The 12,029-nt window shown below is 49.3% G+C and overlaps 1 protein-coding gene across 1 annotated transcript in view; it reads right to left on the reverse strand.

Moving 5' to 3' along the window:
• Positions 1–12,029, reverse strand: part of BMPR1A (bone morphogenetic protein receptor type 1A) — a 178,646-nt gene that overhangs the window by 74,254 nt on the left and 92,363 nt on the right. The window lies entirely within an intron of this gene.

Consider the following 12,029-nt stretch of genomic DNA (forward strand, 5'->3'; position numbering starts at 1 on the left):
ACAGCAACAAAATCACATTGCAGTCTGCCATCACACTTCAGAAAAAGCTTGAAGAGCAGCCAGCATGTCAATGAAAAATATAATTACAGGGAAAGGAAGTCAAATTAACCATTTATTTTTACTACTATAACAAGTAAGGTGTACTGTACAAGACTACTTAAAAAGTTAACCTTAAAAATATATTTAGTGATTTTAATTTTACATTCAGGCTCTAAGAAACATCTAACAAAGTATAGTATCTGTGCCCTCTTTTTGAGAGCCAATATATTATAAAACTTTCTGAAAAAGATGCTGCATTCCAGCATGCAACACCAGTTAAATCAATTATTAATATGCCCTCTAGACCCATCTTAGAACATTTGTATCTTCCTGGCTTTCCATGAGCAGTTTTGTGCAGACAGCAAGCCTCCACTGAAAAATCATGGCTGCTACATGGATGTGCACTTGGCTATAAAGTTAAAAAAAAAATTATAATCTGTTCATTCACTGAAAAGAAATAGGCAAGACAGTCAAACTTAAAAATCACCTTTTCAGGACCACAGTAGACAAGTATTATGGTTAAATTAAAATTCAGCAGTCGTAGTCACATTCTTCCCTAATAAAGATTTTACAGTGATTAATTAAAGGAAGCATAATTAGGTCTCGAAGGACTAAAAAGCAACTCGGACACCTAAGCAGTTAACGGAGACAAAGGAGATTTTGTATTAAGATGAACAGAACACTGATTTTGCCTTTCTTTGGCCTCTTGTTTCAGTGGGCTTGAACCCTATGACCCCTGTCAGCCTGGCGCTATTCTTGAATGCAAAAATTTGTATTTGTTCAAAGATGTACTGCAATTACTGTTGGTGACCACTTCCACCATAAATAACTCAATCAGTCTGTTGGTAGGACCCAAGAAGTTTTCATTTTAATTAGTGATTCAGAGGCATTTAACATGGAGGCAAATTAGTGGCAGAGCAGGGAGGTGTCTGTCACTTTCAATTTGTACGGGTAGGGGGCATGCAGCCTTCGACCTGTGGCCTACTTTTCACACATCTGTGACTTCTTATGAAGTAACAAAGAGGCTTCATCACAAGAAACACAGAATTGCTGCAGAGGAAGACTATATTTGTGGCTAATGAGCCACAAAGCCATAAAACACTGGGGAAGTCCCTAACTGCAACATACTATGCAATGATATTTTTTCTATTATTAATAAGGCTTCACAGGACACATTTCCATATTTAAAAAGTAATGACATTAATGTTGGCGTGTACTATATATAATACACGATGCAAATATTCTGAAAACAAACTATAAAACACTTTAATTACTATCTTTAGTGAAAGTTTTAAGCAACATAAAAACAAATATTCATTCTTTGAAATAATTCATTTTTAAATTAAATATTAGTGTCTGGGAATCAGTAAGGAAGCAACTTAGTAATTATGAAACCTCAATATAGCAGTATTAAATATGAATGTTGTCACTTTCTGTGTTAAATTTTCAGGAGAAAGAAGGAGAAGTCTAAAAATTTCGACTCTTAATAAAATACTTAAAAATGAAAGAGTCAGTTGAGTTTCTATTTAATGCAGAAGGGTAAAAAAAGCCATGATTTCTTCTCAAGTTCTAGTATGCAGGATAACCTGATATGTACTGTTTAATTCTTTTTTAAAGCGTTATTTCTTTATGGAGGTTTGCAAGGTATAATACGCACAGTAGGGTCTTACTATCCCGCACTCTGCTAACCCAACTATGCTGTAATTTGCACACACAAAAATGTGGTCTCACTCCATTTCTTAGCAAAGATTTCATAGAAGACTGCTGAAGCCAAGTGTCATAAAAATTACTGTATTTTGTAAAAACATACCACACCTCATCTACTAGTATTTATTTAAGATACTTAAAGAAGTATCTTAAATAAACCACAATTGAGAAAATGGAGTCATTTTAGTGATCCATTGGTGTCAATGGGGCTTCATCTGTCTGACCCTGTGTAGTTCTCACTGCTGGAACGGACCCAACAGTGGTTCCAACCACATGGCCCGTGCTCCAGGAGCTGGGGGATGTTGGCCAGTCAGCACTCCTCCCTTCCAAGAGCCTCCCAGAGGAGGGGACTAGCAGCTACAATGGTGCCCCTTCATAGAGTGTGTCCCTCCCTCGCTTCTGGGCTTGCCCCTCTTTGCCTCTGGCCCCATCAAGTTTCCCCACCCACTGAGACAGGTGGGTGACACTTTGAGCAAGTTCACTTACTGCATAATTTGCACAAATCATTACTTCAAAAATGGAACTCTAACGTAGAATTAAAAGAAGCTCCAATGTGTGGTTTCATCTAATATAGGATTAATTTTATCCCTACACCTAAAACAGTTTATATACTCTAATAATTTAAAAATATCATCCCCCTTGCAAACAGGAAATACAATGAAGTTTTCACAGGGATGTGTGATTACTGTAAGTTACATTTGGCTTATTTTCTCTCTGAACTTGACCAGCATGGAAAATTATAACATCGGAAGTTTAGTACTGTTTATTTCTAATTTTGGGGTGCTGTTTTCGTTATGGAAGTGAGATATTATCCTTATGAAATTTTCAAAACCATTCTTACCCTCCTTTCCCAAAATATTTATGTATTTTTGTTCTTATTATAGCACTAAAAACATACTTTGTAGCTGGATCATTCCTATCTTAATTTTTTAAAAATAAATCTGTATGCAACAAAATATTTAAATTTTCCATAACTTCTGAAACTATTCAGATTTGGGACATGCACGTTGCCACTTAAAATATTTCTCTCAAAAGTGACCTGCTAATAAAATTCAAGGGGTGTGTGTGATCTATTTTTGTTTCTCTCTGATATATACATATGATCTTAAATTTGTTACTAGTTAATTCCAATTTTTTTGAAATGTTAATGTTAAATCTGGTCTTCCTGAGGTCAAGATAGGTCACAAATGAGTCTTGAGAGTTTTCTTATCCCTCATTTGAGCTTGTCTTCTTAAGTATACATCATGTCTTTAATTTAAAATAGATGTCAAGTCTACCTGTTCTCCACTTGTCTACAAAGTACTTTTCCAGATTAGGAAAATAAGGTGTGCTTGAGAAAGCGTTAACATAATCTTAAACATGACCTTGCGTCTAGTGTAGACACAGTTCAATACCTTAAATACATGAGCTGCCCATGTTTGAGTCCTACAAAAAGCCTCAGAAAAATTAGGTGAATATTTAATATTCTCTATTTAAAAAAACAACAACAAAATTTTACATCTAAAGGCAAAGATGCCAACCTTGCGGTAAGACTTTCAGGGATGTTAATGGGGAAAAAAAGGGGAGGAATTAGGGAGGTTGCCTGGGCCTCTCTCTGCTCTCCTCCACTCCCCCCAGAGAAACTGAAACCTCTCTCCTGCTGTCCTCTCCCCTACCTGTTTATAGCCAGCTGGCGAATCCTGGGATCCCTGGACCTCTCCCTCCCTCAATGTGCCCCACTCTCAAATAGGGAGGAGAGTCAGACCTAGGAAAGCTGCCCTCCTATGTGGCCTCGGGCCTGGACCTTCTTCCCAGGATGATCCTCTGCCTCTTCTCCTTGCTCTGACACATTCACTCTCTCCTCCTCCCGCCCCTTCTCCCCCCCACAGCTTCTCCTCCCACTGCAAACTGTGCAGTGAGGGGTTGATGGGAGGCAAGCCCCAGCAGGGATTCACTGCCCAAGCCACAAGCTGTATATTACACTCTAACTGAGCTGTGTGGACTCTTGATGCATTCTAAGTACCTAGAGTACATTACCACAGTCCAGCAGGGTCTATGTGGGGCAGTTAGAGACAGCATACAGCCTGTGGCATGGGCAGTGAATCCAGTAGTGCCACAACCCATTCAAAATCGCTGTGGCTTGCCTTCTTTTAGACTTTCAGTGCAGTCTGTGCACGTGTCACTGGAGAGAGAGAGAGAGAGAGAACATCCTCTCATGGCCGTGGTACTATTTTCTGTGTTCATCGGACCCCAGTGGTGGTGAGTGATACACACGCGCACATACACACTTTTAAATGTATGTACAAAATGTGTGTTTAGAAGATTTAAGCCTGAATTAGTCATTTCATAATTGCATGTAAAAATTGGAAGGAAAATGAGGGACGGAGGCATCACTGAAAATGGTGCCAAAAACAACATAATCCAGTTTTTTCTTTTCTTTTACAGGTCCCTGATAAAGTGCATTGCCTCAGTCAAAATTAGTATCAGTATGTGGTTAGTCAAAGATGGAATTTCTCCATAAAATATCTGATTTTGATAATGACATACAATAAAGAACGGTTACTTACCTTCTGTAACTGTTGTTCTTCGAGATGTGTTGTTCACGTCCACTACACATTAGGTGTGCGCGCGCCACGTGCACGGACGTCGGAAACTTTTTCCCTTAGCGGCTCCCGTCGGGTCGGCAGGGCCCCCCCCTCCCGCCAGAGCAGCACCCCGCTCTAGGGTATATATATCCCTGCAGACCCGACCCCTTCAGTTCCTTCTTGCCGGAGACTCCGACAGAGGGGAAGGAGGGTGGGAAGTGTAATGGACATGAACAACACATCTCGAAGAACAACAGTTACAGAAGGTAAGTAACCGTTCTTTCTTCTTCGAGTGATTGTTCACTTCCATTACACATTAGGTGACTCCCAAGCTTACCATTGGAGGTGGGTAGGAGTCAAGGTACAACTGACTGTAGCACAGCCCGTCCAACCACCGCGTCCTCTCTGGTCTGATGGTGGATCGCGTAGTGGGCTGTAAACGTATGCACGGACGACCAGGTGGCCGCTTTACAGATTTCCTGGATAGGAACCTGTGCCAAGAAGGCTGTTGAGGACGCTTGGGCCCTAGTCGAGTGAGCCTGGATCTGTGGGGCCGGAACGTTGGCGAGCTCATAACACGTGCGTATACAATGCACAATCCATGCCGATAAGCGCTGTGTCGAGATAGGCAGGCCTCTCATACGTTCTGCAACGGCAATAAATAGCTGAGGTGTTCTGCGGAACGACCTGGTCCGCTCCAGATAGAACGCCAATGCCCTCCGAACATCGAGGGTATGGAGGCTGCGGTGGCAAGGGTCCGTATGTGGTTTAGGGAAAAACACCGGTAGACAAATATCCTGCCCCATGTGAAACTGCGAGACCACTTTTGGGAGGAATTTGGGGTGCGGTCTCAGTTGCACCTTATCCTTATGGAAAACTGTATAAGGGGGTTCTGAAACGAGGGCCCTCAATTCCGATACCCTCCTGGCCGATGTGATGGCCACGAGAAACGCCACCTTCCACGAGAGGTGCATGAGGGAGCAAGTGGCTAGGGGTTCAAAGGGAGGCCCCATGAGCTTAGTTAGGACTAGGTTCAGACTCCACGCAGGGACCGGTGGGCGCGAGTAGGGAAACACCCTCTCCAGCCCCCTGAGGAATCGGGCTACTGTGGGGTTGGAGAACACTGACACTCCTAACTCCCCCGGGTGGAACGCCGATATGGCAGCCAAATGCACTTTAATCGAGGCGGGGGCGAGCCCCTGATGCTTGAGGTGCAGTAAGTAGTCCAGGATCAATGGAACTGAGGCCTGCCGAGGCTGTATGTGCTGAGGCTCGCACCAGTGGGAGAACCTCTTCCATTTGGCCAGGTAGGTCCCTCTTGTGGAGGGCTTCCTACTACCAAGGAGAATTTGCTGAACCTGGTGAGAGTACCTGTGTTCCGCATCATTCAGCCAGAGAGATACCACGCCGTGAGATGTAGCGATGATAGGTTCGGGTGGAGCAAGCGACCCCTGTCCTGTGTGACTAGGTCGCGATGGAGCGGGAGGGTAATTGGGTCGGCTATGGACAATTCCAGCAGGGTCGTGAACCAATGCTGTCGTGGCCACGCCGGGGCGATGAGCATAATTGTCGCCTTGTCCCTGCGGGTCTTGAGGAGGATCTTGTGGATGAGCGGGAATGGAGGGAAGGCATACCTGAGGCTCCCTCCCCACGGAATCGTGAAGGCATCTGCCAACGATCCCGGGCTGAGGTTCTGAAATGAGCAAAACTGAGGGCATTGTCTGTTGTCCTTGGTGGCAAAAAGATCCACCCGGGGAAAGCCCCACCTCCGGAAGATTGAATGCAGGACGTCCTGCCTCAAAGCCCATTCGTGCATGTGGTAGGATCGGCTGAGGCGGTCCGCTAACCTGTTTTGGATCCCTGGGAGATACGTTGCAATAAGATGGACCGCATGGGCTATACAGAAGTCCCATAATTGGAGTGCCTCGCGACAGAGGGGAGAGGACCGGGACCCGCCCTGCTTGTTTATATAGAACATGGCGGTAGTGTTGTCCGTCAGAACTGCCACGCTGTGACCTTCTATGGTGGCGTGGAAGGTCTGATAGGCGAGGCGAACCGCCCTCAGCTCCTTCAGATTGATGTGAAGCAACCTGTCTTCCCTGGACCACAAGCCTTGGGTCCGCAGTTCCCCCAGGTGCGCCCCCCCAACCTAGGTCCGATGCATCTGTTACTAACGTCAGAGTGGGTTGTGAGGCAGCGAAGGGGATCCCTTCGCAGACCTGCTGTTGATCGAGCCACCAGCGGAGCGAGCCCAACACCCGAGCCGGGATCGTCACCACCAGATCCAAGGGGTCTCTGTTGGGGCGGTACGTTTGGGTAAACCACAACTGCAAGGGTCTGACCCTTAGGCGGGCATGTCTGACTACGTGTGTGCAGGCTGCCATATGTCCCAGGAGCTGCATGCAGAACCTTGCCGTTGTCGTGGGAAATTTCTGGACGGAGCTTACGGCTCTTTGGATTGCCAAGAACCGCGACTCTGGGAGACTTGCCCGCGCGGTCGCCGAGTCCAGGACTGCACCTATGAAGTCCAATCTCTGTGTGGGAGTTAACGTGGACTTGGGCACGTTGACCAGTAGGCCGAGCCTGCCGAACATCTGTAAGGCCAGCGTCACGTGAGAGCGGACCTCGGCCTCCGACCTGCCCGCGAGGAGCCAGTCGTTTAAGTACGGGAACACGTGCATCCTTCTTTTCCGAAGGAAGGCTGCTACCACGGACATGCATTTCATGAACACTCGCGGTGCTGATGCTAGGCCAAAGGGCAGGACCGTAAATTGGAAATAGCGCTGGTTGACGGTGAAGCGCAAGAACCGCCGGTGGGCCGGATTGATGGCGATGTGAAAATATGCATCTTTCATATCGAGGGCAGCGTACCAATCCCCCGGATCCAGGGATGGGATAATAGTTCCAAGGGAGACCATACGGAAACGCATTCTGACCAGAAACTTGTTTAGTCCGCGCAGGTCCAAAATAGGACGGAGGCCCCCTTTTGCCTTGGGAATCAGGAAGTACCTGGAATAGAATCCTTTTCCCCTTAGGTCTGGTGGGACCTCTTCCACTGCTCCCACTGTGAGGAGGGTCTGTACCTCCTGCATGAGAAGTTGCTCATGAGAGGGGTCCCTGAAGAAGGACGGGGAAGGGGGATGGAAGGGAGGGAGCGAGGAAAACTGGAGGGTATAGCCCGCCTTCACTGTGCGCAGGACCCAGCGGTCCGATGTTATGCGCGACCATGCCCGGTAGAAATGGGACAGGCGGTCCTTGAAACTTAGAGGTGGATCCGGCCTGGAATGTGGTACGCTGTCCTCGAGCGTAACTTCAAAAGCCTGGTTTATTCCCTGGCTGCAGCTTGCCCTGGCCGTGACCTTGGCCTTGGTTAGGCGTATTGTTACGTCTTCGCCTGTTATCCCTGCCACGACGGCGGTACGGTTCGTGCCGAGGGCGAGGGTGGTACTGCCTCTGTGGTGGTTGAGGCTTAAAGGGCTTGTGCTGTGTCAGCGGGGTATGGATTCCTAATGACTTTAGAGTCGCTTGCGAGTCCTTGAGGTTACCTAGCCTGGCGTCCGTTTGGTCTGAGAACAAGCCTGAACCTTTAAACGGGAGGTCCTGCAGGGTGGTCTGCACCTCTGGCGGAAGGTCTGAAGCCTGTAACCATGCAGAACGCCTCATCACTACCCCTGAGTGTCCTAGCCGCTGCATCAGCTGAGTCGAGGGAGGCCTGCAATGAAGTTTTGGCCACTGCCATCCCCTCGTCCACCAGAGCCGTGAACTCTGGATGTGCGTCCAGAGGTAGGGAGTCTTTGAACTTAGAGACTGATGCCCAAGAATTAAAATTGTGTCTATTTAGAATCGCCTGCTGATTAGCGATCCTCAGTTGGAGGCCCCCAGACGAATAGACTTTCCTTCCGAATAAGTCCAATCGTTTTGCCTCTTTGCCCTTGGGCGCAGGGGCTTGCTGGCCATGACGCTCTCGTTCGTTGACCGCAGAGACTACCAGCGAACAAGGAGACGGGTGCAAAAAAGAGGAAGTCAAAGCCTCTAGATGGGGCGAAGTATTTTTTCTCCATGCCTCTTGCAGTTGGTGCACTGGAGGCAGGTGTTTGCCATACCGTCTTATAGTTGGACTGGACTGTCCGTATAATCGGGAGAGCGACTCTCGAGGGGCCCTCCGGGCTCAGGATGTCGACCATGGGGTCCTCCTGCTCTACAGTCTCCTCTGCTTGCAAGCCCAGATTGAGGGCTACCCGGCGAAGCAGGTCCTGGTGCGCCAGATGATCAATCGGGGGAGGGCCAGACACTGTCGTGCCCACTACTGCCTCATCCGGCGAGGAGGAAGAGGTCGGGGCCTTTTGCCCATCCTCACCTTCCTGCAACCCGTCATCGACTGGTTGTTCCTCTGGGGCCTGTCCCACAGTGTGGGACTGGGCCGGTACCGTGCTCGGTGCCGAGTCCACTCCCTCCCGCTCCTGCGGTCTAGAGATCGTTGCCTCCTTGTGAGAGGGCGGGCGGTACCGCGGAGAGCGGGATCGGTACCCTGATGGCCCAGATCTCGAGGCCCTAGATGGGGGCCCTTGCTGGTGGTAGGCCTAGGGTGTCCAGAACGGCCATTGGCTTGGTTGGCCCCATTGGGGATGGCCAGAGGCTTCGTAGTCTCTACTAGCCTGTGCCCTATGGGCATACCTGCCGTACCGGCCCGAGTCAGTCTCCGACACCACGGACGGTGATCTGGAAGGCCACGGCAGAGCCGTGGAACGGTGCCGGTCCGGGTTTGGGGAGTAGTGTGTCCGCGACCAGGACCTGGAGCAGCGTCTCGCCGACATGGACCTGGATCGGTACTGGTGACCAGGGGACCGGGAATGACTACAGGTGGTCGGTCTCAGGGAACGTGCCGCCGACGCATCCCGGTGCCGACTCTCGTATGGCTGCTGAGTCGGTGCCGACCGCTTACTGAGGCCCGACGGCTGTGGCGCTTTCTGCGCGGAGGGCAACCGGGAGTCCACCGAGGCGGAACTCGACCGGGACCGGTGCCTTGAACGGTGCCGAGATGGCGACCGTCATGGGCGCACCATCGCCGGCTTGCCTCTGGGTGGCAGTCTCGGCGGAGCGTCCTCAGTTTGTGGAGGGCCCTCAATGGACAATGCAATGAGGTCTTTTGCTGCCTCAAATGTGTCCGGAGTGGAGGGCTGTTCCAAGAGCTCCTCCAGCCCTTCTTCCTCACTCGACGCGCCTATCCCGGGGCTCGACGGGCCTTTTGGCGCCGGAGCCACTACCGGGGCCCGTGCCGGGGCTGTGCCGGCCTTAGGTGCACTCGAGCTCTTCGCTGGCGCTGCCCTCTTATGCGGGGAGCGTCCTCGGGCCTTGGGTTGGCCCTTCGATTTTGTCGGCGAAGACGACCGGTGCCGTACATGCCCCTGTTGGGTCGGTGCCGTGGGCTTCGGGTGACCCGCCGGCGCCAGTTCCCGAACCGATGCCGGGGCGCTCCGCACTGAGGCAGACGGTGCCGCCGAAGTGGAGGGCTGTAACGCCGTCTCCATGAGCAGCTGCTTGAGGCGAAAGTCTCTTTCTTTCTTAGTTCTGGGCTTAAAGGCCTTACAGATCTTGCAGCGCTCTTTCTGGTGAGCTTCCCCCAGGCAGCGGAGACACGAGTCGTGGGGGTCGCTCAATGGCATAGGTTTACGGCACGTGGCACAAGCCTTGAAGCCTTGGGTGTGCAGCATGCCCCGCCGCCCAGAGCCGGTGCCGGGGTTGACCAAACAACCACAGCAAGAACTTCAAGTACCTAATGAGCTGTTAACTACTAAAGAGACAATATCGAAGGCACAACTCCCCCAGGTTCCGTCAGCCTGCCTTGCCCCCGGTGCCCGTTGGGCCAGAGCCCGCCCTCCAAACTCCTCCTGCAGACGAACCCCCTGCCCTGAGCCCCCGCCACACCCCTCCTGCACCCCAACTCCCTTCCCTGAGCCCCCTGCTGCATCCCACACCCCTTTTGCACCCCAACCCCCTGCCCTGAGCCCCCTGCTGCACCCTGCACCCAAACCCCTGCCCTGAGCCCCCGCTGCACCCTGACCCCCTGCTGCACCCCTCACCCCCTCTGCACCCAACACCCCAACTCCCTGAGCCCCCACCACACCCCACATCCCTCCTACACCCCCTGGGGGCAGGGAGGGGGCGCAGTTGGGGCGGGGATTTCAGGGAAGGGGTGGGAAGAGGCAGGGCAGGGGCGGGTCCTCATGGAAGGGGTGGAGTGGGAGCGGGGTCGAGGGTGGCGGTGGGGAGGTGTCAGTAAATGCGGCCCTTGGGCCAATGTACTAGTCCTCATGTGGCCCTCGTGGTCATTTGCGTTTGAGACCCCTGACTTAGTGGGTAAGGAGAGCTAATAAAGGACAAGAAGGCTGAGGTATTGAATGCCTATTTTGCTTCAGTCTTCACCCCAAAGGTTAACTATGACCAGACATTTAACACCATTAACAACAAGAGGGAAGGAAGACAAGCTAAAGGGGGAAAGAACAAGTTAAAGAATATTTACATAAATTAAGTTACCAGGGCCTGTCAAAATTTACCCTAGAGTACTTAAGGAATGAGCTGAAGCAATCTCAGAACCATCAGGGATTATCTTTGAGAATTCATGGTGGAAGGGTGAAGGGTAAGCATAGTATCTCTATTTAAAAACAGGGAAAAGGAGGACCCAAGAAATTATAGACCAGTCAGCCTAACTGTGACACCTGGAAAGATAACTGGAATATATTATTAAACAATCAATTTGTAAGCACCTAGAGAATTTATAGCATTATCCTGAAAAGCAAACATGGATTTGTCAAGAACAAATAGTGCCAAATCAACCTAATTTCCATTTTTGACTGGGTTACTAGCCTACTGGATGGGGGGTGAGGGGGGAAGCAGCAGATGTGATATACTTTGATTTTATTATGGCTTTAGACAGTCCCACAAGACGTTCTCGTAAGCTAACTAGGGAAAAGTGGTTTAGATTCAATTACTGCAAGACGAGTGCAAATCTGGTTGCACTGTATTCAGAGTGCAGTTATCAATGGTTAGCTATGCAGCTGAAAGGATGAGGTTTGTCCTAGGTCCAGTACGATTCAATATTTTTATTAATGAGCTGGATAATGGCATACTTGAAGAGCATGCTTATAAAATTTATGGATAACACCAAGCTGGGAGGGACTGCAATTCAAAGGACCTTGACAAATTGGAGAATTGTTCTGAAGTCAATCCAAACTGAAATTCAATCCAGTGCGAAATACTACATGTAGGAAGGAAAAATCAAATGCACAGCTACCAAATGGGGAATGACTGTCTAGGCACTGATACTGCAGAAAAGAATCTGGGGGTTATAGTGCATCATAAATTGAACATGAGCCAAGTGTCATGAAGTTGTGAAAAAGGCTAATATCCTTCTGGGTGTGATATGTAAGAAATGGGAGGTAACTGTTCTGTTCTACTCAATACTAGTAAGCCCTCAGCTAGAGTACTGTCTCTACGAAAAATGTGGACAAACAGGATAAGATACACCGTACTAAAAGAGTGAAGCTAACTTCACTTAAGTGCTGTCAAATGTACAAAATAACAATAAGATAAAAATATTCAGGCAAGAGAGATTTTTAAGTGGATTGTTACTTTATGGCAGTGGCTCTCAACCTTTCTAGATTACTGTACCCATTTCAGGAGTCTGATTTGTCTTGTGTACCCCCAAGCTACACCTCACTA

Source organism: Malaclemys terrapin, chromosome 7, assembly GCF_027887155.1.
Source record: "Malaclemys terrapin pileata isolate rMalTer1 chromosome 7, rMalTer1.hap1, whole genome shotgun sequence".
In the NCBI taxonomy this organism is placed as follows: Eukaryota; Metazoa; Chordata; order Testudines; family Emydidae; genus Malaclemys; species Malaclemys terrapin.